The 24,373-nt window shown below is 45.4% G+C and overlaps 2 long non-coding RNA genes across 3 annotated transcripts in view; one reads left to right on the forward strand and one right to left on the reverse strand.

Moving 5' to 3' along the window:
• Window positions 1–78: 78 nt before the first annotated feature.
• LOC147344426 (uncharacterized) lies at window positions 79–20,900 on the forward strand. 2 transcript variants are annotated; one of them, XR_015155664.1, is made up of 3 exons: window positions 434–867; window positions 19,581–19,664; window positions 20,589–20,900. It is a non-coding gene; the product is annotated as an uncharacterized LOC147344426 (long non-coding RNA). The 2 variants fall into 2 exon arrangements; XR_015155663.1 differs by lacking the exon at window positions 19,581–19,664 and having other exon boundaries at window positions 79–867.
• LOC147344427 (uncharacterized) overlaps window positions 3,185–24,373 on the reverse strand; it is a 49,487-nt gene continuing 28,298 nt past the window's right edge. The window contains exons 2-3 of the long non-coding RNA XR_015155662.1: window positions 18,300–18,442; window positions 3,185–3,750 (exon numbers count right to left, since the gene is read on the reverse strand). This is a non-coding gene — a long non-coding RNA (uncharacterized LOC147344427). The remainder of the gene's footprint in view (window positions 3,751–18,299; window positions 18,443–24,373) is intronic.

The following is a 24,373-nucleotide window of genomic DNA, read 5'->3' on the forward strand; positions in this document are numbered from 1 at the left end:
TGGCCGCCGCCACCAGCCAGGCAGGAAATGGGGCAGAGCGCAGGCGCGGCCCGCCAGGTCACTGCTCAGGCCGGCGGCGACGACCTGCAAGGGGGATCGCTAAGAGGGGAGGAAGACGGGCCGCTGAGGGAACCCGGTGCGGTGTCACGGCGAACCACGTCGTCGCTGTGCGCCGGCCGGTCGGCGAAACCCAGCCAGCTCGAGTCAAAAGAAAAAAGAGAGAGAGAACCTCCGGGAAGGTGATGTGTCTGTGAATTGTGGTCCTAGAAATGAGAGAGGGAATCACTTCTCCAGAGGACTTCTGGGAACTGTAGTTCAAAGGAGACGGCCGGCACCAGCGGGGCGCTGGGACGCGGAGAAGAGACTTCTGGGTAGTGTAGTCGTCTGTGAGGCGTGCGGCGACCAGGAAGTCGGTGTGCTGGGAGGGGAGCGGGGGGAGAATAAAAGCTACAGTAAGAGGCGGGGAAACGAGGTGGGGGAAAAGCCCCGTCTCGGAGGTAGACTACAAGTCCCAGAGTGCCTCGCGCTGGGGGCTGTCCTAGCACTGCTCCTGGCATTTTAAAGCTCTTCTGTTGGCTCTGCGGGAGCTGCCGCTCCGCCTCCATCCAGCTTGAGAGCGGTTTCTTCAATTGCGGCTGAAGTCAGTGCTCTGACTCCGCGTGGTGTCCGAGCCCTCAGGGGCTTTCTGACCCCCAGTATTAACCAAAGCGGCCGGCCTCCTGTCATCAACCGCTACCCCGCGCGACGGGCGAAGATGATAGAGTGGACTTTGGACCCGCGCTGAGCTGCAAGTTACCCTCACCGGGCCCCACCTCCGACTTTCCCAGCTGCCAGCCGCGTCCTATGGGCGCGTTTTCCCTCAAATAGGTATTCGAGCCTGGGTTGGCGGCATGTAAATTGCTCTGGGAGTTGTGCTCAGTCGTGTTCGACTCTGCGACCTCTGTAGCCCGCCAGGATCCCCTGCGCACGGGATGTTCCAGGCAAGAATACTGGAATGGGGTTGCCATTTCCTCAGGGATCGAATCTGCGTCTCCTGTATTGGCAGGCGGATTCTTTACCACTGAGCCACCAGGGAAGCCCCAGGGGAAATGGCTTTACAAGTTTCGAAGATCTCTCCATCCGAGTGTTCACTAGTCGGATAAGGCGATGAGAAGAGCAGGGGGTTTATAGAACCATGTTGTTAAGGATTGACACAGGCTGAGGAGTTTGGGCTTTGTCTTCTAGTCCATAAAAAGCTATTCAAGGGATTTATTCTCTGAACTGGACCTGGGTACAGGACTGTATTTATCATAATGCAGTTCATCATGGATCCGTGCCTCTAACAGTGTTAGTGGCTTAAAACGACAGGAATGTATTATCTTACAGTTCTGAACTGAGTTTCACTGGACTATAACCAAGGTATTGGCAGGACTGGTTTTAAAAAAAAAAAAAAAAGAATGGTTGCAAGAGATGAGGATGAATAGGTGGAGCACAGGTCATTTTTACCCAGTGGTGAAATTATTCTGTGTGGTATTGTAATGATGGATCCCATAGAATGTACAACACAGAGTGAATGCTAATGTAAACTATGAACTGTTAGTGAGTAATCATATGTCAACATTGGCCCATTGTTTGCAACAAATGTACCACATAAATGCAAGGTAGTAACAATAGGAGAAACTGTGTGGTAGTTCAGTTCAGTTCATTCGCTCAGTCGTGTCCGACTCTTTGCGACCCCATGAATCACAGCACGCCAGGCCTCCCTGTCCGTCACCAACTCCTGGAGTTCACTCAGACTCACGTCCATCGAGTCAGTGATGCCATCCAGCCATCTCATCCTCTGTCGTCCCCTTCTCCTCCTGCCCCCAATCCCTCCCAGCATCAGAGTCTTTTCCAATGAGTCAACTCTTCACATGAGGTGGCCAAAGTACTGGAGTTTCAGCATTAGCATCATTCCTTCCAAAGAAATCCCAGGGCTGATCTCCTTTAGGATGGACTGGTTGGATCTCCTTGCAGTCCAAGGGACTCTCAAGAGTCTTCTCCAACACCACAGTTCAAAAGCATCAATTCTTCGGCGCTCAGCCTTCTTCACAGTCCAACTCTCACATCCATACATGACCACTGGAAAAACCATAGCCCTGACTAGACGGACCTTTGTTGGCAAAATAATGTCTCTGCTTTTGAATATGCTATCTAGGTTGGTCATAACTTTCCTTCCAAGGAGTAAGCGTCTTTTAATTTCATGGCTGCAGTCACCATCTGCAGTGATTTTGGAGCCCCCAAAAATAAAGTCTGACACTGTTTCCACTGTTTCCCCATCTATTTCCCATGAAGTGATGGGACTGGATGCCATGATCTTCATTTTCTGAATGTTGAGCTTTAAGCCAACGTTTTCACTCTCCACTTTCACTTTAATCAAGAGGCTTTTTAGTTCCTCTTCACTTTCTGCCATAAGGATGGTGTCATCTGCATATCTGAGGTTATTGATATTTCTCCTGGCAATTTTGATTCCAGCTTGTGCTTCTTCCAGCCCAGCGTTTCTCATGATGTACTCTGCATGTAAGTTAAATAAGCAGGGTGACAATATACAGCCTTGACGTACTCCTTTTCCTGTTTGGAACCAGTCTGTTGTTCCATGTCTAGTTCTAACTGTTGCTTCCTGACCTGCATACAAATTTCTCAAGAGGCAGGTCAGGTGGTCTGGTATTCCCATCTCTTTCAGAATTTTCCACAGTTCATTGTGATCCACATAGTCGAAATAGATGTTTTTCTGGAACTCTCTTGCTTTTTCCATGATCCAGCAGATGTTGGCAATTTGGTCTCTGGTTCCTCTGCCTTTCCTAAAACCAGCTTGAACATCTGGAAGTTCACGGTTCACGTATTGCTAAAGCCTGGCTTGGAGAATTTTGAGCATTACTTTACTAGCGTGTGAGATGAGTGCAATTGTGCAGTAGTTTGAGCGTTCTTTGGCATTGCCTTTCTTTGGGATTGGAGTGAAAACTGACCTTTTCCAGTCCTGTGGCCACTGTTGAGTTTTCCAAATTTGCTGGCATAATGAGTGCAGCACTTTCACAGTGTCACGTGAGTGTATGTTCCTTGGTTCTTTGTCTCGTCACAACAAAGATTTGGAGCAACGGACATTAAAGCTCTCGGCGCATCACAGCTCTCGGGTCTTGGACAAACCGTGTTACAGCTCTTAGGCAAATCAGTGTTACAGCTCCATTTTATTTAGAAGATAGCAGGAGAATCCAAGACTCAAGAGAAGAGAGTGGAGGAGTGCGTGGGGAGGGAGGGGGAGAGAGAGAGAGCGAGAGTGTGCGAGCACACACGCAGGAGATAGAGTCCGAGAGAAAGCGCTTTGGCTCCTCCTTTTATATGTTTTTTCCTCCACCTCGGCCTGCCCTATGCAAATTGGGCTTAGCCGGGAGTGCTGTTTGTTCTACCTGAAGTCTTCACTCTGGTCCTCGGACCTTCCTTTGACCTTCCTTGTCTTTTAGCCACCGCCATTTTGGACTCCTTTTCCCTATTCTACCTACCTAACATTCCCCCCTCAAGAGATGGGAGGCCCAATTCTTTGGGAATAGGGGTGTCAAGATCTTTCTGGCTACTTCCTGCTGAACTGGGACGGCAAGGGGTATTGGGCCTCCCCCTCTTGCTAGTCTCAAGCCTCAGAGTCCTTATAGCGGTGTCCAAGGGCGTGTGATGTTTTCTGTGGTCAGCTGTAGTTTTATATCTTTGTTGAACTGGCACTGCGTGTTGTAGCTGGTTGACCTGGGCAGAGACAAAATACGTTAGACAATTGACAGTACATGGCAATATAGCATAACAAGGACCAGTAGGGACATTGGTCAATTTTAAATTCACATCACCAGGATAGCTCAAGTCCCTCCTTGTTCAGGGATCAGAAGATCTATCTCCTGTCTGTCTTGGAGTACAATCTCTGTCAAGCTGTGTTGGCTCCTTAGAGTTATCCTGAGAAATCTTATCCCCAGAAACCAGATTTTGGGTGTGTTCATTAGAATGGCACTCATTGGTAGTTCTGAATAGGTATCTGAGATCTCCCAGGGGCTCACAGGTGTATCGAGTGTCCTCTTCTGTTTTCTTCCACGGCTTGACTCATGAGTAGTGAATCCAGGAGTCATGTCCTGGTACCTTGACTGCTGTGGGGGTAGAAAGTATTACAGGGTAGGGGCCCTTCCATGTGGGCTGGAGTTGAGCCTTTGGGGACTCATCTTTCCAGACTTTAATTAGGACTTGAGTTCCTGGAGCATATAGTGGTGACTCTTTAGAATCTTTTGGGTCCTGGTTCATACCCCACAAGCGTATATCCTGTTGGAATTGCCCAGTGGCTATGGTATAAGACTGGAGGGTCTGAACCTCTGGATCTAGGAAGGGGCCATTGACATAAACAAAAGGTTTCCCATATAGCATCTCATAAGGACTAAGACCAACCTGTTCCTTAGGGGCAATGCGGGTGCGGAGGAGAGCTATTGGTAAAGCCTCCTTCCATCCCAGGGAGGTCTCCTGGGTTATCTTTTTTATGCTGATTTTAAGAATTGATTGACTCTTTCTACCTTTCCTGAAGATTGAGGCCTCCAGGCACAATGGAGATAATAAGTAATGCCCAATGCTTTCGAGACTCCTTGGGTGACCTTAGAAGTAAATGATGTCCCATTGTCACTTTGTAATGACCTGGGCAGACCAGATCTTGGAATGATTTCATGGAGCAATTTTTTTATTACATTCTCAGCCTTCTCAGTCCGGGTGGGAAAGCCTTCAATCCATCCTGTGAATGTATCTATCATAACTAGTAGGTATTTGTACCCTTGAGAAACTGGCATCTGGGTGAAGTCCATCTGCCAGTCCTCTCCTGGGTAGGCCCACGTCATTGGATGGACTGGGCCAGCTGGGGTCTTCGAGCTCCTTGCTAATGCTAAGTCACTTCAGTCGTGTCCGACTCTGTGCGACCCCATAGACGGCAGCCCACCAGGCTCCCCCGTCCCTGGGATTCTCCAGGCAAGAACACTGGAGTGGGCTGCCATTTCCTTCTCCAATGCATCAAAGTGAAAAGTGAAAGTGAAGTCGCTCAGTTGTATCTGACTCTTAGCGACCCCATGGATTGCAGCCTACCAGGCTCCTCCGTCCATGGGATTTTCCAGGCAAGAGTACTGGAGTGGGGTGGCATTGCCTTCTCCGTTCGAGCTCCTTGGGGGTTGTTTAATTGGCAAGTGGGACAAGAGGAGACCACCTGTCTTACAGTTGTTTGGAAGCCTGTTCCTCTGAAGGACCTTTCTAGTAATCTTTGGAGGGCCTTTTCTCCTAAATGAGTAGCGGCATGTAAGGAGTTAACCAACTTCCATTGGAGGTTTCCAGGCAGAAAAAGGAGTCCCTCCTTTTGGAACCACCCCATATGATCTTGAAAGCCCTCACTCTTAGCTTTAAGAGTCTCACCTTCAGTATATGAAGGAGTTTCTGGCAAATTAGTCTGTGAAACTAAGGTGGCAATCCCTATTAGGTCATGGTTCTGTAATGCTGCTCTCCTAGCTGCCTGAGCAGCTGCTTGGTTACCTCGTGCCACTTTCGTGTTCCCTTTTTGGTGTCCTTTACAGTGGGAGACTGAAATCTCAGTGGGCAGATGGACTGCCTCCAAGAGTCAAAGAATCTGATCACCATATTTGATTGGGGACCCTCGGGTGGTCAAGTGGCCCCTTTCTTTCCAAACAGCCGCATGTGCATGTAGCACCAGAAAGGCATACTTGGAGTCAGTGTAAATGGCTATTCTTTTTCCTTTTCCCAGCTCTAAAGCTCGAGTCAGGGCTATGAGCTCAGCTAATTGGGCTGAAGTGCCTGGTGGCAGAGGCTTAGCCTCTATGGTCTCAAAATTGGAGACTACTGCATTCCCGGCTCTTCTTTTTCCATCCAAGACAAAGCTGCTTCCATCGGTGTACCAGATTTCCTCAGGATTGGTCAGAGGATCTTCTGACAATCCCTCTCGGGGTTTTGTCCAGTGGTCCAAGGTTTCTAGACAAGAGTGAAAGGGGAGAGAGCCCTTGGGGGTAGGGAGGAGGGTGGCTGGGTTAAGAACCTCACAAGGGGATGTAGTGAGGCCTGGATTTTCTATCAGCATTACTTGATATCTGAGGATTCTTTGATCAGACATCCATAAATGGCATCTCCCATTTAGGAGTTGTTTTACTTGGTGGCTGGTAAAAATAGTTAGTTTGCCCCCAAAGGAGAGTTTTAAAGTATCTTCTATCATGATTGCAATAGCTGCAAGATTTCGAAGGCAGGGCGGCCAACCTCGGAAAGTTGGATCGAGCCTCTTGGATAAGTAAGCTACAGGCTGGGGCTCAGATCCCAACCTTTGAGTTAACACTCCCAAGGCTATTCCCTCTCTTTCATGGACATAAAGTTGGAGTGCTTTTTCTGGGTCTGGCAACCTCAAGGCAGGTGCCTGAGTTAAGGCCTGTTTTAGTGTAGCCTCTGCCTCCTTTTGAGGAGTTCCCCACATCAGTGGGATTGAATCATCTCGTCCCTTTAAGCTTTCATATAAGGGCTGGGCAGTTAGACCATAGTTGGGTATCCAGATTCTACAATAACCAGTTAGCCCCAGGAAAGCTCTCAATTGTTTTCGAGTCGTGGGGGAGGGCAACTGGAGGATTCCTTGTACCTGATCAGAGGACAGCCTCCTGGACCCGTGTGTAATCTGAACTCCCAGGTAAGTGACCTTTGTCTCGACCATCTGTGACTTAGCACGGGAGACTTTATATCCCCTTTCTGCCAAGAAGTTTAGAACCTGAATTGCATGTTTTTGGGCACTTTTCTCATCTGGAGAGCAGATTAGTAGGTCATCTACGTATTGTAATATTTTCCCATTAGGTCTCAGGTCCAGATCTAGGAGATCCCCGCTAAGGGCCTGTCCAAACAGGTGGGGGCTATCTCTGAACTCCTGAGGTAATACTGTCCAAGTCATCTGTTGGTGTTTTTCTCCTGGGGCCTCCCACTCAAAGGAAAAAAGGTATTGGGATTCTTTAGCCAGTGGTATGCAAAAAATGCATCTTTGAGATCCAAGACTGTAAACCACTTGGCACTGAGTGGGATTTCTCCCAAGGTTACATAGGGATTGGGTACTGTGGGATGGAAGGGGACTACAGCTTCATTTGTGATCCGGAGATCTTGAACCATTCTCCAGGTTCCATCTTTTTTCTTTACTGAGAGGATTGGGGTGTTACATGGCGAACTGGTGGGGACCAATAGCCCACAAGCAAGGAATTTATTTATTAAAGGCTGTAGTCCTTCCCGAGCCTCTCTTTTGAGAGGATATTGTTTCCAATTAGGAAATCGAGTGGGATCTCGGAGGACAATGATGACCAGTTCAGCTTGGTGGGCTCGTCCAGGAATCCCCTGGTCCCACACCTGGGGGTTAATTTTGTCTTCCCGTAGTTTTTGGTCCCTCTCTATTGAAGGTGTAACGGGTTCTTCAGTAGTAACCAGGAGCTGTAGAGCTCTACGGGCTCTATGGGCTCTACCCATCACAAGGCTGGTCCCCAGTTTAGTGAGTATATCTCTTCCCAATAAGGGGATAGGACACTCAGGGACCACCAGAAACTGGTGGGAAAATATTTGTCCATCCCAGCAACAAAGAAGTGCTCGGGTGAATCTTTTAGTAGTTGCTTTTCCTGTAGCACCCAAAATGGTACAGGTTTGGGAGGAGAAGGCTCCGGAATAGGAGATCAAGACAGAGTAGGTAGCCTCTGTGTTAACCAAGAAATTCTCGGACCTACCTGCCACATCCAGTTGCACCCTTGGCTCCAGCCCCGTGATGGTTATCTGTGACAGGTGGGCTGGCTGGAGCGAGCCGCTTCAGTCCTCTTGAACCATCTTGAGGGTAGGCTTGGCACTTGACCTTGAGGCTCTTGGGTCCCGAGAACAGAGTGCCGCCCAATGTCCCAGTTGATGGCATTTGTGGCAAGCCGTTCTAGGAGACTTGTCACGGTTTGGACACTCTTTGGCCCAATGCCCCCCCGTCTACAGATCAGGCATCTGTCTTGTGCCTTGTCCCTCAAGGACACGGGGTTTGCCATAGGGCTTCTCTGGAGGGCAGCCAGCATCTGGGCATGCCTTGTCTCTTTCTTTCTCTCCTTCTGGGCCTTGGCCTCCTTCTCCTGTTCCCTGTTATAAAAGGTATTGGTGGCTGTCTGGACCATCTCATCTAAAGAGGCAGCAGGGTCCTGCTGTTGTAGCTGCTGTAACTTAATTCTGATATCTGATGTACATTGGAACAGGAATTTGTCCTTTAAAATCACCCGTCCCATGTAAGAGTCTAAGTCCAGGTTGGTAAACTTTTGGAGTGCCTCTTTTAGCCTCTCCAGAAAGGCAATGGGGTTCTCATTGGGCTCCTGAGTTATTGCTGAGCCCCGGGCATAGCTAATTACTTTTTGTTGGGCTGCTTTCAGTCCTGCCTTCACACAGATTAGAAAATGATCTCTTTCCCAGATGTGCTCCGGGTCATTATAATTCCAATTAGGATCAGAGGAGGGGACTGCAGTTTCCCCTACTGGGTATCTATCACTGGACATGTGAGCCCTGTTGCATACCTCCGGGCTTCCTTTAAGACCCTGGTATGTTCAGGATCAGATAAAGTTTGACTAAATATGACCATGATGTCTTTCCACGTCAAGTCAAAGGCCAAGGTAATATGTTGGAATGTATCTATATGTTTGCCTGGGTCATCTGTATAGCTTCCCAGGTCTTGTTTGATCTGCCTTAGTTCTAAGAGGGAGAAGGGCTTATGGACCCGGGCTGGTCCGAATTCTCCTCCAATTTCAACCAAGGGACATACTCTAGCTGGCTTTTGTGGAGGAGGTGCTCACGGATATGGGGGCACATTTGGGTACGAGGAAGGAGCACCAGGCAACTTGGGAGCTGTGGGAGGTGAGCCTTCACGAGGGGGTTCCTTTTCTTGGTTGCCTGTGCCTAACACCATTTGCCTAGTGGGCTCACTTTTAGGGCATACTACAATCCCATACTTAAGACAGAGTTCCTTCATATCTCTTAGTCGGAAGAAAATTTGGACATAGGGGATCTCTGTCCATTTCCCTTGTCTTTTGCAGAATAATTCTAGTTGCAGGATGGTATTGTAATTTAAAGTTCCATCCTCAGGCCAGTGTTCCTCGTCCCCCAGTGGATACTGTGGCCACACAGTGGCACAAAAGAATTTCAAACGACTTCTCCTTAGACCTAGAGGGTCGAACAGCTTCCAGTTATCAAGGATACAATTCAAGGGCATCTGCCGGGAAGTGGATTGGTTATTTCCCATCTGAAAGACAGTCATGACAGGGGAAGAAAAAGACCTCTTTCGATTTCCTTAAGGGTGAGTCTTTCTGAAGTTTATCCTACCCAGAACTGTTGCAACCTGAGAGCCAGGCGTCCCCGGGTCAGGGTGCAGATCCCCAGACAGGCAGATCCCCTGGCAGGCTGAGGCATGACAGCCTCCTAGAGATCTAATCCCTGGGCAGGTCGAGGCGTGATGACCTCCTGGGACCCCTGGGACTAGAGGATCCCCGAACAGGCTGAGGTGTGACAACCTTTCGAAGACCGATCCCTAGGCAGGTCAAGGCGTGATGACCTCCTGGGACCCCCCCGGACTAGAGTTTGGGCGTCCCCAACATCTCCAGTGTGACCAGTATTGGGTAGGATTAGGGGGTTGGATATTATAGAGTATTTCCCTCCCAAGGCCAACTATTTTCTGGTTGTCTCTCCAGAAGATTGTAGAGGCAACCTTGTGGGTCTGGATGGGGCTCAGGAAAAGAGCATGAAACAGGAGGGAAGGGGGCAGAGCACAAACTTTGAAAGAATGGCATAGCACAAGGGTATAATGTAAACCAATTAAAATCAATTGGGTCCAAGATGACAAGTCAAATTCAAGTAAACCTTAATCCCCAATCTATAAGCCAACAGACACACCCAGAGGTGGCAAGACAGCGCCAAGGCACAAGGTCAGAAGAGGGAGGAGTGGGTGGTTCCCCAATGGCTGGGATGATCCTCTCACTCATTAGCATATGAATTCCATCCCCTCACAAAACCTAGCCAAGCCTAATACCATGGCCTCAGCCCTTGCCCTTGGCAATGGTTCACACCCTGAAGGGTGGCTTCTTTCTGGATCCTAACAAATCTACCTCTTATGCTTTGTCTCTCAATGAATTTTTGCAATGAGACATCAGAGCCTGAGTTTCATTAGTTTTGGCCGGGCTTGAGTCCCGGGAGAGAGCTGAAGGACAGGAGGAAAAAGCAGTGGGAAAAACATGCCAAGGAATCCCCTTCATAGCCCGTCAGAAAAATTTACTAAATATCTGACCCGTGCTCACAGTTTCATTGGTCTGATCCTTGGCACAGAGAAGAGAAAGGACAGAAGAACCTCCCCCGGCTTGTGTAACAGCTACTGGGGCTCAGCAGATTGCGCCTCTGGGACATGCTGAGGAGTAGCCTCTCCAGAGTCCCTCAATTGTGCCCCTGCCGCCCGCCTGTTTGCGGGAGGTTCGAGGAAACAAACGGGAGATTGTAAAGGTCCCTCCAGTCATAGGAGCGAGGACCTCTTTCTTACCTGAACTGGAGGTCTTCTGGAATCTGAGACTAGGCTGTGTGAGCTTTCTGCTGAGCTCATTTTTCGCTGTCCCGGTTTCCAGCACGATGGGCCTTCCCCTGCGCTGGGTTTCTTCGCCTTCCGCTTCTAGTGCGGGAGCTTTGCTGAGTTGGGCTCCTGTTGTGCTTGGCCTCTTCCACGCAGAGGTTGTTTCAGCCAGGTTATATCCGAGTCACGGCACCATAGATGTCACGCGAGTGTATGTTCCTCGGTTCTTTGTCTCATCGCAACAAAGATTTGGAGCAACGGACATTAAAGCTCTCGGCGCATCACAGCTCTCGGGTCTTGGACAAACCGTGTTACAGCTCTTAGGCAAATCAGTGTTACAGCTCCATTTTATTTAGAAGATAGCAGGAGAATCCAAGACTCAAGAGAAGAGAGTGGAGGAGTGCGTGGGGAGGAGGGGAGGGGAGAGAGAGAGAGAGAGCGCGCGTGTGCGCGCACACATGGGAGAGAAAGCGCTTTGGCTCCTCCTTTTATATGTTTTTTCCTCCACCTGGGCCTGCCTTATGCAAATTGGGCTTTGCCAGGAGTGCTGTTTGTTCTGCCTGAAGTCTTTACTCTGGTCCTCGGACCTTCCTTTGACCTTCCTTGTCTTTTAGCCACCGCCATTTTGGACTCCTTTTCCCTATTCTACCTACCTAACAACAGCATCATCTTTCAGGATTTGAAATAGCTCAACTGGAATTCCATCACCTCCACTAGCTTTGTTCGTAGTGATGCTTTCTAAGGCCCACTTGACTTCACAATCCAGGATGTCTGGCTCTAGGTGAGTGATCACACCATCGTGATTATCTGGGTTGTGAAGATCTTTTTTGTACAGTTCTTCTGTGTATTCTTGCCACCTCTTCTTAGTATCTTCTGCTTCTGTTAGGTCCATGCCATTTCTGTCCTTTATTGAGCCCATCTTTGCATGAAATGTTCCCTTGGTATCTCTAATTTTCTTGAAGAGATCTCTAGTCTTTCCCATTCTGTTGTTTTCCTCTATTTCTTTGCATTGATGGCTGAGGAAGGCTTTCTTATCTCTTCTTGCTATTCTTTGGAACTCTGCATTCAGATGCTTATATCTTTCCTTTTCCCCTTTGCTTTTCACTTCTCTTCTTTTCACAGCTATTTGTAAGGCCTCCCCAGACAGCCATTTTGCTTTTTTGCATTTCTTTTCCATGGGGATGGTCTTGATCCCTGTCCCCTGTACAATGTCACGAACCTCAGTCCATAGTTCATCAGGCACTCTATCTATCAGATCTAGTCCCTTAAATCTATTTCTCACTTCCACTGTATAATCATAAGGGATTTGATTTAGGTCATACCTGAATGGTGTAGTGGTTTTCCCTACTTTCTTCAATTTCAGTCTGAATTTGGCAATAAGGAGTTCATGATCTGAGCCACAGTCAGCTCCTGGTCTTGTTTTTGTTGACTGTATAAAGCTTCTCCATCTTTGGCTGCGAAGAATATGATCAATCTGATTTCAGTGTTGACCATCTGGTGATGTCCATGTATAGAGTCTTCTCTTGTGTTGTTGGAAGTGGGTGTTTGCTATGACCAGTGCATTTTCTTGGCAAAACTCTATTAGTCTTTGCCCTCCTTCATTCCGTATTCCAAGGCCAAATTTGCCTGTTACTCGAGGTGTTTCTTGACTTCCTACTTTTGCATTCCAGTCCCCTATAATGAAAAGGACATCTTTTTTGGGTGTTAGTTCTAAAAGGTCTTGTAGGTCTTCACAGAACCGTTCAACTTCAGCTTCTTCAACGTTACTGGTTGGGGCATAGACTTAGATTACTGTGATATTGAATGGTTTGCCTTGGAAATGAAAAGAGATCATTCTGTTGTTTTTGAGATTGCATCCAAGTACTGCATTTCAAACTCTTTTGTTGACCATGATGGCTACTCCACTTCTTTTGAGGGATTCCTGCCCGCAGTAGTAATATAATGGTCATCTGAGTTAAATTCACCCATTCCAGTCCATTTTAGTTCACTGATTCCTAGAATGTCGACGTTCACTCTTGCCATCTCTTGTTTGACCACTTCCAATTTCCCTGATTCATGGACCTGACATTCCAGGTTCCTATGCAATATTGCTCTTTACAGCATCGGAACTTTGTACTTTCTGCACCATTTTTCTGTAACCTTCAGTTCAGTTCAGTTCAGTGGCTCAGTCGTGTCCGACTCTTTGCAACCCCATGAATCACAGTACACCAGGCCTCCCTGTCCATCACCAACTCCCGGAGTTCACTCAAACACGTCCATCGAGTCAGTGATGCCATCCAGCCATCTCATCCTCTGTTGTCCCCTTCTCCTCCTGCCCCCAATCTCTCCCAGCATCAGAGTCTTTTCCAATGAGTCAACTCTTCACATGAGGTGGCCAAAGTATCAGAGTTTCAGCTTTAGCATCAGTCCTTCCAAAGAAATCCCAGGGCTGATCTCCTTCAGAATGGACTGGTTGGATCTCTCTGCAGTCCAAGGGACTCAAGAGTCTTCTCCAACACCACAGTTCAAAAGCATCAATTCTTCGGTGCTCAACCTTCTTCACAGTCCAACTCTCACATCCATACATGACCACCGGAAAAACCATAGCCTTGACTAGATGGACATTTGCTGGCAAAGTAATATCTCTGCTTTTGAATATGCTGTCTAGGTTGGTCATAACTTTCCTTCCAAGGAGTAAGCGTCTTTTAATTTCATGGCTGCAGTCACCATATGCAGTGATTTTGGAGCCCCCAAAAATAAAGTCTGACAGTGTTTCCATTGTTTCCCCATCTATTTCCCATGAAGTGATGGACCTCAAAACTGCTCAGAAATAAAGTCCACTACAAAGTGGGAGGGGGGAAATGGTGTCTTTGTATCTTTTTGAACTTTTTTCATACACTGTAACATTCATACACTGTATGAAATTCATACACTTTATACACTGTAAGATTCAGCCATATTTTATGTATTTAGTTCATTCATTTTCACTCTTGTATAAGATGCCAGCTGGTGAACATATCAGATTTTGTCTGATTTCTCATGAATGGACATTTGGGTTTCTTCTAGGTTTTTGCTACTGTGAGCAATGCTGCTATGAACATTTTTGTACTCTTCTGTTACAGATTTACAAGAGCTTTCTTTGGTTTGTGTGAGTCTATATGTAAAAGTAGGTTTGTTGAGTCATGGGGTGGTGAGTATTCAATTTTAGAAGATAATGTCAAATGTTTTTTCCAAAGTGGATACACAGATTTGCACTCCCATTAGGATTATATAGGAGGTTTTATGAGTGGATCCATAACTTCTTCAACACTTGCTTTGTCAGACTTTTTACACTTATCAGTCAAGATGTTAGCTCACTGTGGACTTAATTTGCATTTAATAATCAATAACATTGAGTGTCTCTTCATATTTCATAGCCATATGTGTTTCCTCTTCTGAAAAATGCCTGTTTATATCTTTTGTCCATTTCTCTATTAGGTTATATATGCTTTTCTTCATTGATTTTAAGGAATTCTTGATGCTGATCCTTTCTCAGTTATGTATATTGCAAATATCTTCTCCCAGTTTGTAAGCTGTCTCTTTAAATGCCTTTAATGAACAAAAGTGCTTAATTTTTTAAATTAATTACTTATTTATTTTTGGCAGTACCTAGTGGCTTCCGAGATCTAGTTCCTGGACCAAGGGTTAAACCCACACCCTCAGCAGTGAAAGCACAGATTCCTAACCTTTACACCACTAGGGAAGTCCCCAAAGTGCTTAATTTTAAAGTGGTCAAATCTGTTTGGAGTGTGTGTCTTGTTTAAGAAATATTTTCCTACCTCAACTTCTAAATCACGGATTCCAAAAGATACTCATCCATGGAGTCTACTAAAAGTTTTTAAACTTAATATTTGAAATTTAAGTCATTAATCTACCTGGAGTTAAATTTTATACAAATATAGGGTAGAGATCCAATTTCATATTTTTCCACATTTATAATCATTATTTTAAAATTCCATTCATTGAACAGTTCCACACAGTGTTTCCCATTTGATCTGACATGCTCCTTGTGTCATCATGTAATTTGGGTCCTTAGAAGATCAAGAGATGCATTGAAGGAAAATTTATGAAGGGTGAAATAGGACAGGAATAGGCAAAAATCCCACAATACCTGTTGGACACTTGTGAAAAGGGAAGTGGGCAAGGAGGTTTGGCTAGGAATTGCCTCCAACTTGGTGCAACTTGGAGCTAACGTTGACGAGGTCATTGGAGACCCTCAGAGGAAAGTTTGCCTTTTAGTGGAGACCCATGTCAGACAGAAATGGCTCTGTTCCTGTACCCCTGCTGTCTCAGCCACTGGCTCAAAGCAGCCTTGGGTGAGAGCGTGGTCTCTGCACAAATGCTGCAGTGGCTATAAAGTTGCTGTCTTCTAATCTGGGTGAGATCTAGAGGTTGTCCACTAACTGTGCTCTGAGCCCCAGGTTCTCTTGGAGGGAGTTTCGAGTAAGGTACCTTCATGGTTACCAGAGTCCTATGCCAAAGTTTCTGACATGCACAGGTTTGTTTCCGGGCTCTCTGGTCTATGCCTGTTGTCAGCATAAAATTATTATCTTCATGAGAAGTTCGAATCATAGGGTTAGTCTTCTCCTTTCTGCTTTTCCCTAGAAGAATCCATCTATTCTCAGTCCCTCTGTGCTCAGTCACTCGATCGTGTCCGACTCTTTGCAGTCCCATGAACTGTAAGCTGCCAGGTCCTCTGTCCCTGGGATTCTCCAGGCAAGAACACTGGATCGGGTAGAAAGAAGAAAGTGAAGTCGCTCAGTAGTGTCTGACTCTTTGCGACCCCATGGACTGTAGGCCTACCAGGCTCCTCTGTCCATAGGATTTTCCACGCAAGAATACTGGATCAGTATTCTTAGATAGATAGAGTTGCTTAGATAGAGTAGGTTGCTATTTCTTACTCCAGGAGATCTTTCTGACCCAGGGATTGGGTCTCTTGTGTCTTTGCCACTGCGCCACCAGGGTTCTCTTCCACAAGTGTTCCGAGGTTTTAAGTGGAGGAATAGTATCAGGCCTATACTGGAGCAGAAAAACTCAAGCAGGTGTCTAGATTATCACAGGGATGAAAGATTTCAGGCTGAGAGAGCTTCTGGGCTAAATTTCAACAAGTAAGAGAAAAGGAGTTACAAATTGAGTAGATTTAGGCACGAGGCAATGGCACCCCACTCCAGTACTCTTGCCTGGAAAATTCTAAGGACGGAAGAGCCTGGTAGGCTGCAGTCCATGGGGTCACATAGAGTCAGACACGACTGAGCGACTTCACTTTCACTTTTCACTTTCATGCATTGGAGAAGGAAATGGCGACCCACTCCAGTGTTCTTGCCTGGAGAATCCCAGGGACGAGGGAGCCTGGTGGGCTGCTGTCTATGGGGTCGCACAGAGTCGGACACGACTGAAGTGATTTAGCAGCAGCAGCAGCAGCAGCAGGGAGTAGCAATGAAAAAGACAAAGTTATGGATACAAGATAACAGGATGGCAGTAAGGTGGGAGAAGGGAAAAAAAAAACAAGCTAACTCCCATGTTAATGGCTTGCCTATCTTCCCAGATGGTGAATTCTTTCACTGAGTTAGAAACACAGGAAGAGCGGGTTTTAGGGAAAGTGCATTTGGTTTTGCTTTCAATGATTGCACATATATTTAAAGCTGCCCAGCATTCAAATGAATATGGAAGTCTAGAGCTCAGGGACCCAGACTAGCTACTGGAGTAAAAAATCTGTAGGTGTAACTGAGGTCTGAGGCGAGAGAAAGTATCTCCCGGGGAGGGTATGGAAGGAGGGCTGAGAATATGAGGGGACACTAACACATAACGAAAATCAAAGAAATGACCTTAAAAAATTGATAAAGATCAGTCAAAAGGAAAGGCTCCTACCCAAAACCCATTTGGATGGATACTATGGAAAATGCCAGAAAAAGTAAATAAAACAACAAGTGTTGGCGGGGATGAGCAGAAATTGGGACCCTTGGGCCCTGTCAATGAGAATGTAAAATGGTGCAAAACAGTATGGCAGTTCCTCAAAATTAAAAACAGAATTACCATATGAGTCAAGAATTCCACTTCTGAATATATACCCCCGAGAAATTAAAAGTAGGATCTCAGAGAGAAACCATACACCCATGTTCATAGCAGCATTACGACAGCCAAAAGGTGGAGGCAACACACATGCCCGCTGATGGATGGATGCATAAACAAAACGTGGCCTATACGTGCAATGAAATTATTATTCACCTTTCAAAAGGAAGGCGGTTCCGACACATGCTACAACGTGGATGAACCTTGAAGGTATCCTGCTAAGTGAAATAAGCCAGTCACAAAGGTCAAATATTGTATGGTTCCACTTATAGGAGGGGCCTAGAATAGTCAAATTCAGAGAGTAGGTAGAAGGGTGAGGGCTGGGGGTTTGGGGCGGATGCCGGTGTTTAATGGGCACAGAGTCTCAGTTTGAGATGATGAAAACGTTGCAGCGATGGATGGTGCTGATGGCTGTCTAAAATGAATGTGCTTAATGCCACTGAACTGTACACTTAAAAATGGTATCCATGGTAAATTTTGTTGTATATGTTTTACCGCAATCTTTTAAAAAGAGTCTGAGAGACATTTTGTCAAGAAGATGAAATGTAATTAATACCTAGTTTGTTCGCTTTTACTGAAAGGAGAGCAAACAACTGAGGGAGAATTGGGAGATAATGTAAACAAGTACATGAAAAACCAAGCAGAAAATAAGACACTTACCAACTCCATGAAAAGGAATTTATATTGGATAGGAGAAGTAATTGTATTGTTTGGCTCAGCTGTGCATAACATTTACATGGTCATAATAAAGACACTGAAAATTGATTTAACCAAAATTATATTACAGCAAAATATGTGTTTGTGTGGTAGATGAGGGGTGAAAGATAAATTCTCATCTTTTATAGCTGAAGTCAATAGATAATACCTAAAATTGAGGAACCGGGAAATGGAAATACAGTCAAGCTATTTAAAGATAGGGAGTAAATACTGAAAACAGATGATTCTGGGAAGAGGAAATGGAAGAGGTTCCAGAATTTCTGGTTTCCTGACAAGCCTTATACATGTTGATATTTTAAAAACTACATAGATAGAGCTGATAAAAATTAGAATTCATCTACAAAGAAAAGAAAGCATCAACATGGTTGCACCAATGGAAAAATTAACCCTCCCCTCCCCAATGCTAAGCCTTAGACCTAAGAGGATGGCACCCCACTCCAGTACTCTTGCCTGGAAAATCCCATGGATGGAGGAGCCTGGTAGGCTGCAGTCCCTGGGGTCACTAAGAGTCGGATACGACTGAGCGACTTCACTTTCACTTTTCACTTTCCTGCATTGGAGAAGGAAATGGCAACCCACTCCAGTGTTCTTGCCTGGAGAATCCCAGGGATGGTAGAGCCTGGTGGGCTGCCGTCTATGGGGTCGCACAGAGTTGGACACGACTGAAGTGACTTAGCAGCTTAGCAGCAGACCTAAGAGGGTGCTATAAATGATGAAAGGCCTTTACTTTTTGTAAAATCTACCAACTAAAACATGTAGCAAAAGGCTGATCTAAATTAAAATCAGACAAATGAGGAACATAGACACGTTGAAAAACCAGCCCATAGCAATCTCAGCCTCTGCTGCATGCAAAGTCATTTAGAAACAATTTCAAAAAGTCACCAACCTCTGATCTGATGAAAAGGGTCCTCAAGTCTGTGGTTTGTGACAGTGGGGACCAGGGTCTGTTAGGTTCTCCAGAGTCCTTAACGTGATGCTCTTTCCTATAGTCCTTCAACTCCCCCATCTCAAGTCTGTTAGATCAGGACCCTAAATTGAACACAATCATCAGTTAAGAGACTCTACGTTAATTTCTCACCTCTAACCACTTTGGAAAACAATCTGGCAGTTACCTATAAAATTAAACATAAAAATTACTATATGGTCCAGCTATCCCACTCTGATTTATTTACTCAAGTGAAATGAAAGTTTATTTCATTTCACAAAACCCATGTCAGGAATGTTTATAGAGCTGTATTCATAGTCACCAAACACTGGACATATCTTGTGACAATTTTATGCCGACTCGGTTATACAGCAGTGCCCAGTTGTTTGGTCACACATTAGTCCAGATGCTGCTGTGGGGATATTTTTGTACATGTGACTAACATTTACAGTTTACTTAGTAAAGAAGGTTATCTTCAATAATGTGGGTGGGCCTCATTAAATCATTTGAGGGTCTAAAGAGCAATCACTGACATTTCCCAGAGAAGAAGAAATTCTGCCTTGAAAATGTAGCATAGAAGTCCTGCCTGTGTCACCAGACTGCTGGCCTACCCTTCAGCTTTTGGACTTGTCTCACACTCATATGAACTAATTCCTCAGAATGAATTCTTTTTCTTGATAGACACAGATGCAGATATTGATACAGATGATATAGATAGGTATAGATGTATATATGCATCTATAGATGTATATATGCATGTATTATATGTATAAATATATATACATATATATGTGTATATACAGGCTTCCCTGGTGGCCCATATGGTAATCAATCTGCCTCTGATGTGGGAGACCTGGGTTCAATTCCTGGGTCAGGAAGATGCCCTGGAGAAGAGAATGGCAACCCATTCCAGTATGCTTGCCTGGAGAATTCCATGGACAGAGGACCCTAGTGTGCTACAGTCCATGGAGTCACAAAGAGTCAGATACAACTGAGCAAGAGCGAGAGAGATGTGTATACACACACCCACACACATATATGTATCCTACTGGATCTACTTTTCTGGAGATTGACACATATCAGTCCTGATTGATATATATCCTAAATGTCCTTAAACTTCTGAATAAACTGATACACTATTCATACAATGGAATCCCACTTAACAATGAAAAGGAATGAAATTTGCATGCAACAAGAGGAATGAATCTCAAATACATTATGCTTTATTCTTTCATTCAAAAGAAGCCAGGTTCCAAAGTCTACATGCTGTGCGACTCCATTTATATGAAATTCTGAAAAAGACAAAACTGTAGGAATGGAAGACAGGTAAGTGGTTGCCAGAGGTTGAGGGCTGGACGAGGAGTTGACTATAGAAGAGTCTGTGGAGATTTGGGCTATAATAGAACTGCTTTATAGCTTGATTTTGAATAGTTCAGTTCAGTCTGACTCTTTGCAACACCATGGACTGCACCATGCCAGGCCTCCCTGTCCATCACCAACTCCCGGAGTTTATCCAAACTCGTGTCCATTGAGTTGGTGATGCCATCCAACCATCTCATCCTCTGTCGTCCCCTTCTCCTCCTGCCTTCAGTCTTTCCCAGCATCAGGGTCTTTTCAAATTAGTCAGCTCTTCTTGTCAGGTGGCCAAAGTACTGGAGTTTCAGCTTCAGCATCAGTCCTTCCAATGAACACTCAGGACTGATCTCCTTTAGGATGGACTGGTTGGATCTCCTTGTAGTCCAAGGGACTCTCAAGAGTCTTCTCCAACACCACAGTTCAAAAGCATCAATTCTTCACTGCTCAGCTTTCTCTATAGTCCAACTCTCACATCCATACATGACCACTGGAAAAACCATAGCCTTGACTAGATGGACCTTTGTTGACAATGTCTCTGCTTTTTAATATGATGTCTAGGTTGGTCATAACTTTTCTTCTAAGCAGTAAGCATCTTTTAATTTCATGGCTGCAGTCACCATCTGCAGTGATTTTGGAGCCCCCCAAAAATAAAATCTGTCACTATTTCCACTGTTTTCCCATCTATTGTCATAGTTACCTGACTACATAATAATTATACCATCATAAAAATATGCTAAAAGTGCACGAGGCAATCGTGTAAAGAAAATTATTCTACTGAAAATAAACTGTATGGTAACACAAAACTTCCTACTTAATGATACATAGAGGTTGAGAATGAATCTGGAATATAATAATTATGTTAAAAATAGTTGTTGGGCTTCCTTTGTGGCTCAGTGCTTAGGAATCCATCTGCCAATGCAGAAGAAATGGGTTCAATCCTGATCCGAGAAGATCCCACAGCTAAACCTGTGTGCCACAACTACTGGGCCTGTGCTCTAGAGTCCAGGAGCGGCGACTACTGAGCCCACAAGCCACAGCTTCTGAAGCCCAAGAGCCTAGAACCCGTGCTCCCCACCGGAGAAGCCACCACGGTGAGAAGCCCATGCCCCACAACTAGAGAGTAACCCCCGCTCTCTGCAGCTGGAGAGCAGCCCATGCAAGAGACCCAGCACAGCCTAAACTAATAAATAAATGCAATTTAAAAAATTGTTTTTGTTGTTCAGTTGTTTAGTTTTGTCTGACAGTTTGTGACCCAAAGAACTGTAGCATGCCAGGCTTCTCTGTCCTCCACTGTCTCCCAGAGTTTGCTCAAATTCATGTCCATTGAATCAGTGATGTCATCTAACTATTTCATCCTCTGGTGCCCTCTTCTCCTTTTGCCTTCAATTATTTCCCAGTCTTAGGGTCTTTTCCAATGAGTTGGCTCTTCTCAACTGGTGGCCAAAGTATTAGAGCTTCAGCTTCAGCAATAGCCCTTCCAATGATTATTCAGGGTTGATTAGGATATCAACATAAGACAATATGTATATAAAATAAATAATATGTACATTAAATTTAAGATATGTACTCTGCTGCCTGCTGCTGCTGCTAAGTTGCTTCAGTCGTGTCCAACTCTGTGCGACCCCATAGACGGCAGCCCATCAGGCTCTCCCATCCCTGGGATTCTCCAGGCAAGAATACTGGAGTGGGTTGCCATTTCCTTCTCCAATGCATGAAAGTGAAAAGTGAAAGTGAAGTCGCTCAGTCGTGTCCGACTCTTAGTGACCCCATGGACTGCAGCCCACCAGGCTCTGCCGTCCATGGGATTTTCCAGGCAAGAGTACTGGAGTGGGGTGCCATTGTACCCTACATAAGTTAAATATACTTTATTTTTTGTTTAGCTATTTTTATTTAAGATGTTTTTATTAAAAAAATCCAAATACCAATAAACTGAGATGGTTAAAAACAACAAAAAATCCATGTTGTTGTTTGTGTCTTTAGTTTATTTTCACTGCTGTGTTACATTCCACTTTGTGACCATTGCAGTTTATTCATTCTTTCATTAATGTGCATTTTATGCTATCACTGGGCTTTCTTGGTGTCTCAGATGGTTAGGAATCTGCCTGCAATACTGGAGACCCTGGTTCGATCCCTGGGTTGGGAAGATCCCCTAGAGAAGGGAATGGCTACCCACTTCAGTCTTCTTGCCTGGAGAATTCCATGGACAACAGAACCTGGCAGGCAGTCCATAGGGTTGCAAAGAGTGGACATACTGAGTGACTAACACATTCACTCTACTCTCACAAGTAGTGTTGTTGTGAATATTAAATAAAGTATTACTTAGTATTTATCATTTTCCTGAAAATCTACCACTATCCCTATTGACTACAAAATAAAACCCAAAGGGACCCCATAATTGCATCAGTAGCTTGTCCTGGGCTCTGGCTTCTGTCTTGGTTCAGCCAATGGGGAGTACTGGCTAGTCTTGCCAGATAAAATACAAGACACCCAGTTAAATTTGAATTTCAGCAATATTTTAGCATAGGTATTTCCCATGTAATCTAGCAACCCTTGTATTAGGAGGTTAGAAGAAAGAAAAGACAGTATTTATTCCCACAACTTCCTACCCACTGGGTTGCTACCCTCAGCTGGTCACGTCCCCTAAAACATAACCAGCAGTCTTCAACATACAGCTCACCAGGTTCTAGTAATTGGTCCTCCTTCTTGCTCCGTCAGACCTAAAAGTGGTAGTTGATAGCTCCCAGTTATTATTAGTACTAGGCTACTGTAGCAACTCCTCCTCGTGGCTGTTGCTAAACCCTGCCCACACTTTCGTAAATAGATCCCTGATTCATTTCAGTTTCCCAGTTTGAGTGTTGTCTGTGTCCTGCAGATATGAGGCTGTTCCTGGCTTTTTGAGACAGAATAACTAAATCTATCCTTACATTCCCATGGCAATTTGTGTAAACTCGTATGACTCCTGGTAAGACCAGAGTACAGGGCCTCTCCTGCAGCCCCACATATCAGATCCATTTAAGCCCCTCTGATTCTTTCTCTCTTTGTCACTACCATCTCCTTTGGAGCAGGAAAAAACAAAACAAAAAAACTATTCCACAGACCTCATGGCTTCCTTTCCTCTCTGCACCTTTTGGTATGAGCTCTGTATTCTGAGTCCTCCAGGCTCTTGGTCTCTGAGACCTCAGGAAATCTTTCCTCTCTCAATAAACCCAGCTCTTGCAACTGAAAAGTGTAGTTCTCAAGACCAGTGTCTTACATGTTTGAAAAATCCACTCAGATGCTCTGTGAACTGCTGTAACAGTCCTAATTCCTGACACACTCTGGCCTGAGATGATAAATAGCCTGTGTTTTGCTCAGTCATGTCCATCTCTCCACGGCCCTGTGGGCTGTAGCCCACCAGGCTCCTCTGTCCACGGAATTTTCCAGGCAAGAATACTGGAGTGGGTTGGCATGCCCTTCTCTAGGGGATCTTCCTGACTCAGGGATTGAACCCATGTCTCTTGTACCTTCTGCACTGGCAGGCAGATTCTTTACCACTAGAGCCACTTGGGAAACTTGAGATGATAAATGTCATGGCATTTATGGATAACAGCCACAGGGCAGTAACACAATACTGTGATAAAACAAAAACCTCAGCTATCTCTAAATTTTATCTCACTGTGTGGTACTTAGTACAGTGAGAGTTATAGTACAGTGTAGTTTAGTACAGTGAGAGTTTAGCAATTGTGCTCAAGAAAGATGAAAAAAGAATTAAAAATCGTTATCTCCAGGACTTCCCTGGCAGTCCAGTGGTTAAGACTTCACCTTCCAATGCAGGGGGTATGGGTTTGATCCCTGGTATGGATGTGAGAGTTGGACCATAAAGAAGGCTGAGCGTCAGAATAGATGCTTTCAAATTGTGATGCTGGAGAAGACTCTTGAGAGTCCCTTGGACAGCAAGAAGATCAAACCAGTCAATCCTAAAGTAAATCAACCCTGACTATTCATTGGAAGGAATGATGCTGAAGCTCCAATATTTTGGCCACCTGATGTGAAGAACTGACTTACTGGAAAAGACCCTGATGCTGGGAAAGATTGAAGGCAGGAGGAGAAGGTAGCCACAGAGGATGAGATGGTTGGATGGTATCACCGACTCAATGGACATGAGTTTGAGCAAACTGCAGGAGATGGTGAAGGACAGGGAAGCCTGGCGTGCTGAAGTCTATGGGGTCACAAAGAGTCAAACACGACTTAGTGACTGAACAACAACAATGGGGAACTAAGATCCCACGTGCCTTGTGGCCAAAAATCTTCTTAAAAATAGTTACCCATAATTGAACGTATCGTCTGGGCTGTGCAGACAGTGCCCGTCTTCACCACACCTGCAAGGGAAGGGAGGTACTGTTTCAGTGCCCACCTTCCTCCCTGGCTCTGAGATTCATGCCAGGGCTGGGAGTCTGCAAGCTCCAGATCTTCTCTCACAGCTGGCCAAAAAAGGGCCACAAGGGGGAGTGTGGAAGGCAGAAGGGACTTCTTCCTATTTGTTTGCCGGGAACAGCAGATGGTTCCAATTTCCAACTTCTTTCCACATTCCCAGCATGGCTGGGTAGTACCCACTTTTAAGCTGTCTATACCCCAGATCCATGAGGGCCCTCCTCCAAGGTCCTGAGCAGTAGCTGGAGATTCCATAGGTCCTTGTGATC

This window comes from Bos grunniens, chromosome 26 (assembly GCF_055505025.1).
Source record: "Bos grunniens cultivar Pamir isolate PY7600 chromosome 26, Bosgru_T2T1.0, whole genome shotgun sequence".
Taxonomy (NCBI): domain Eukaryota; kingdom Metazoa; phylum Chordata; class Mammalia; order Artiodactyla; family Bovidae; genus Bos; species Bos grunniens.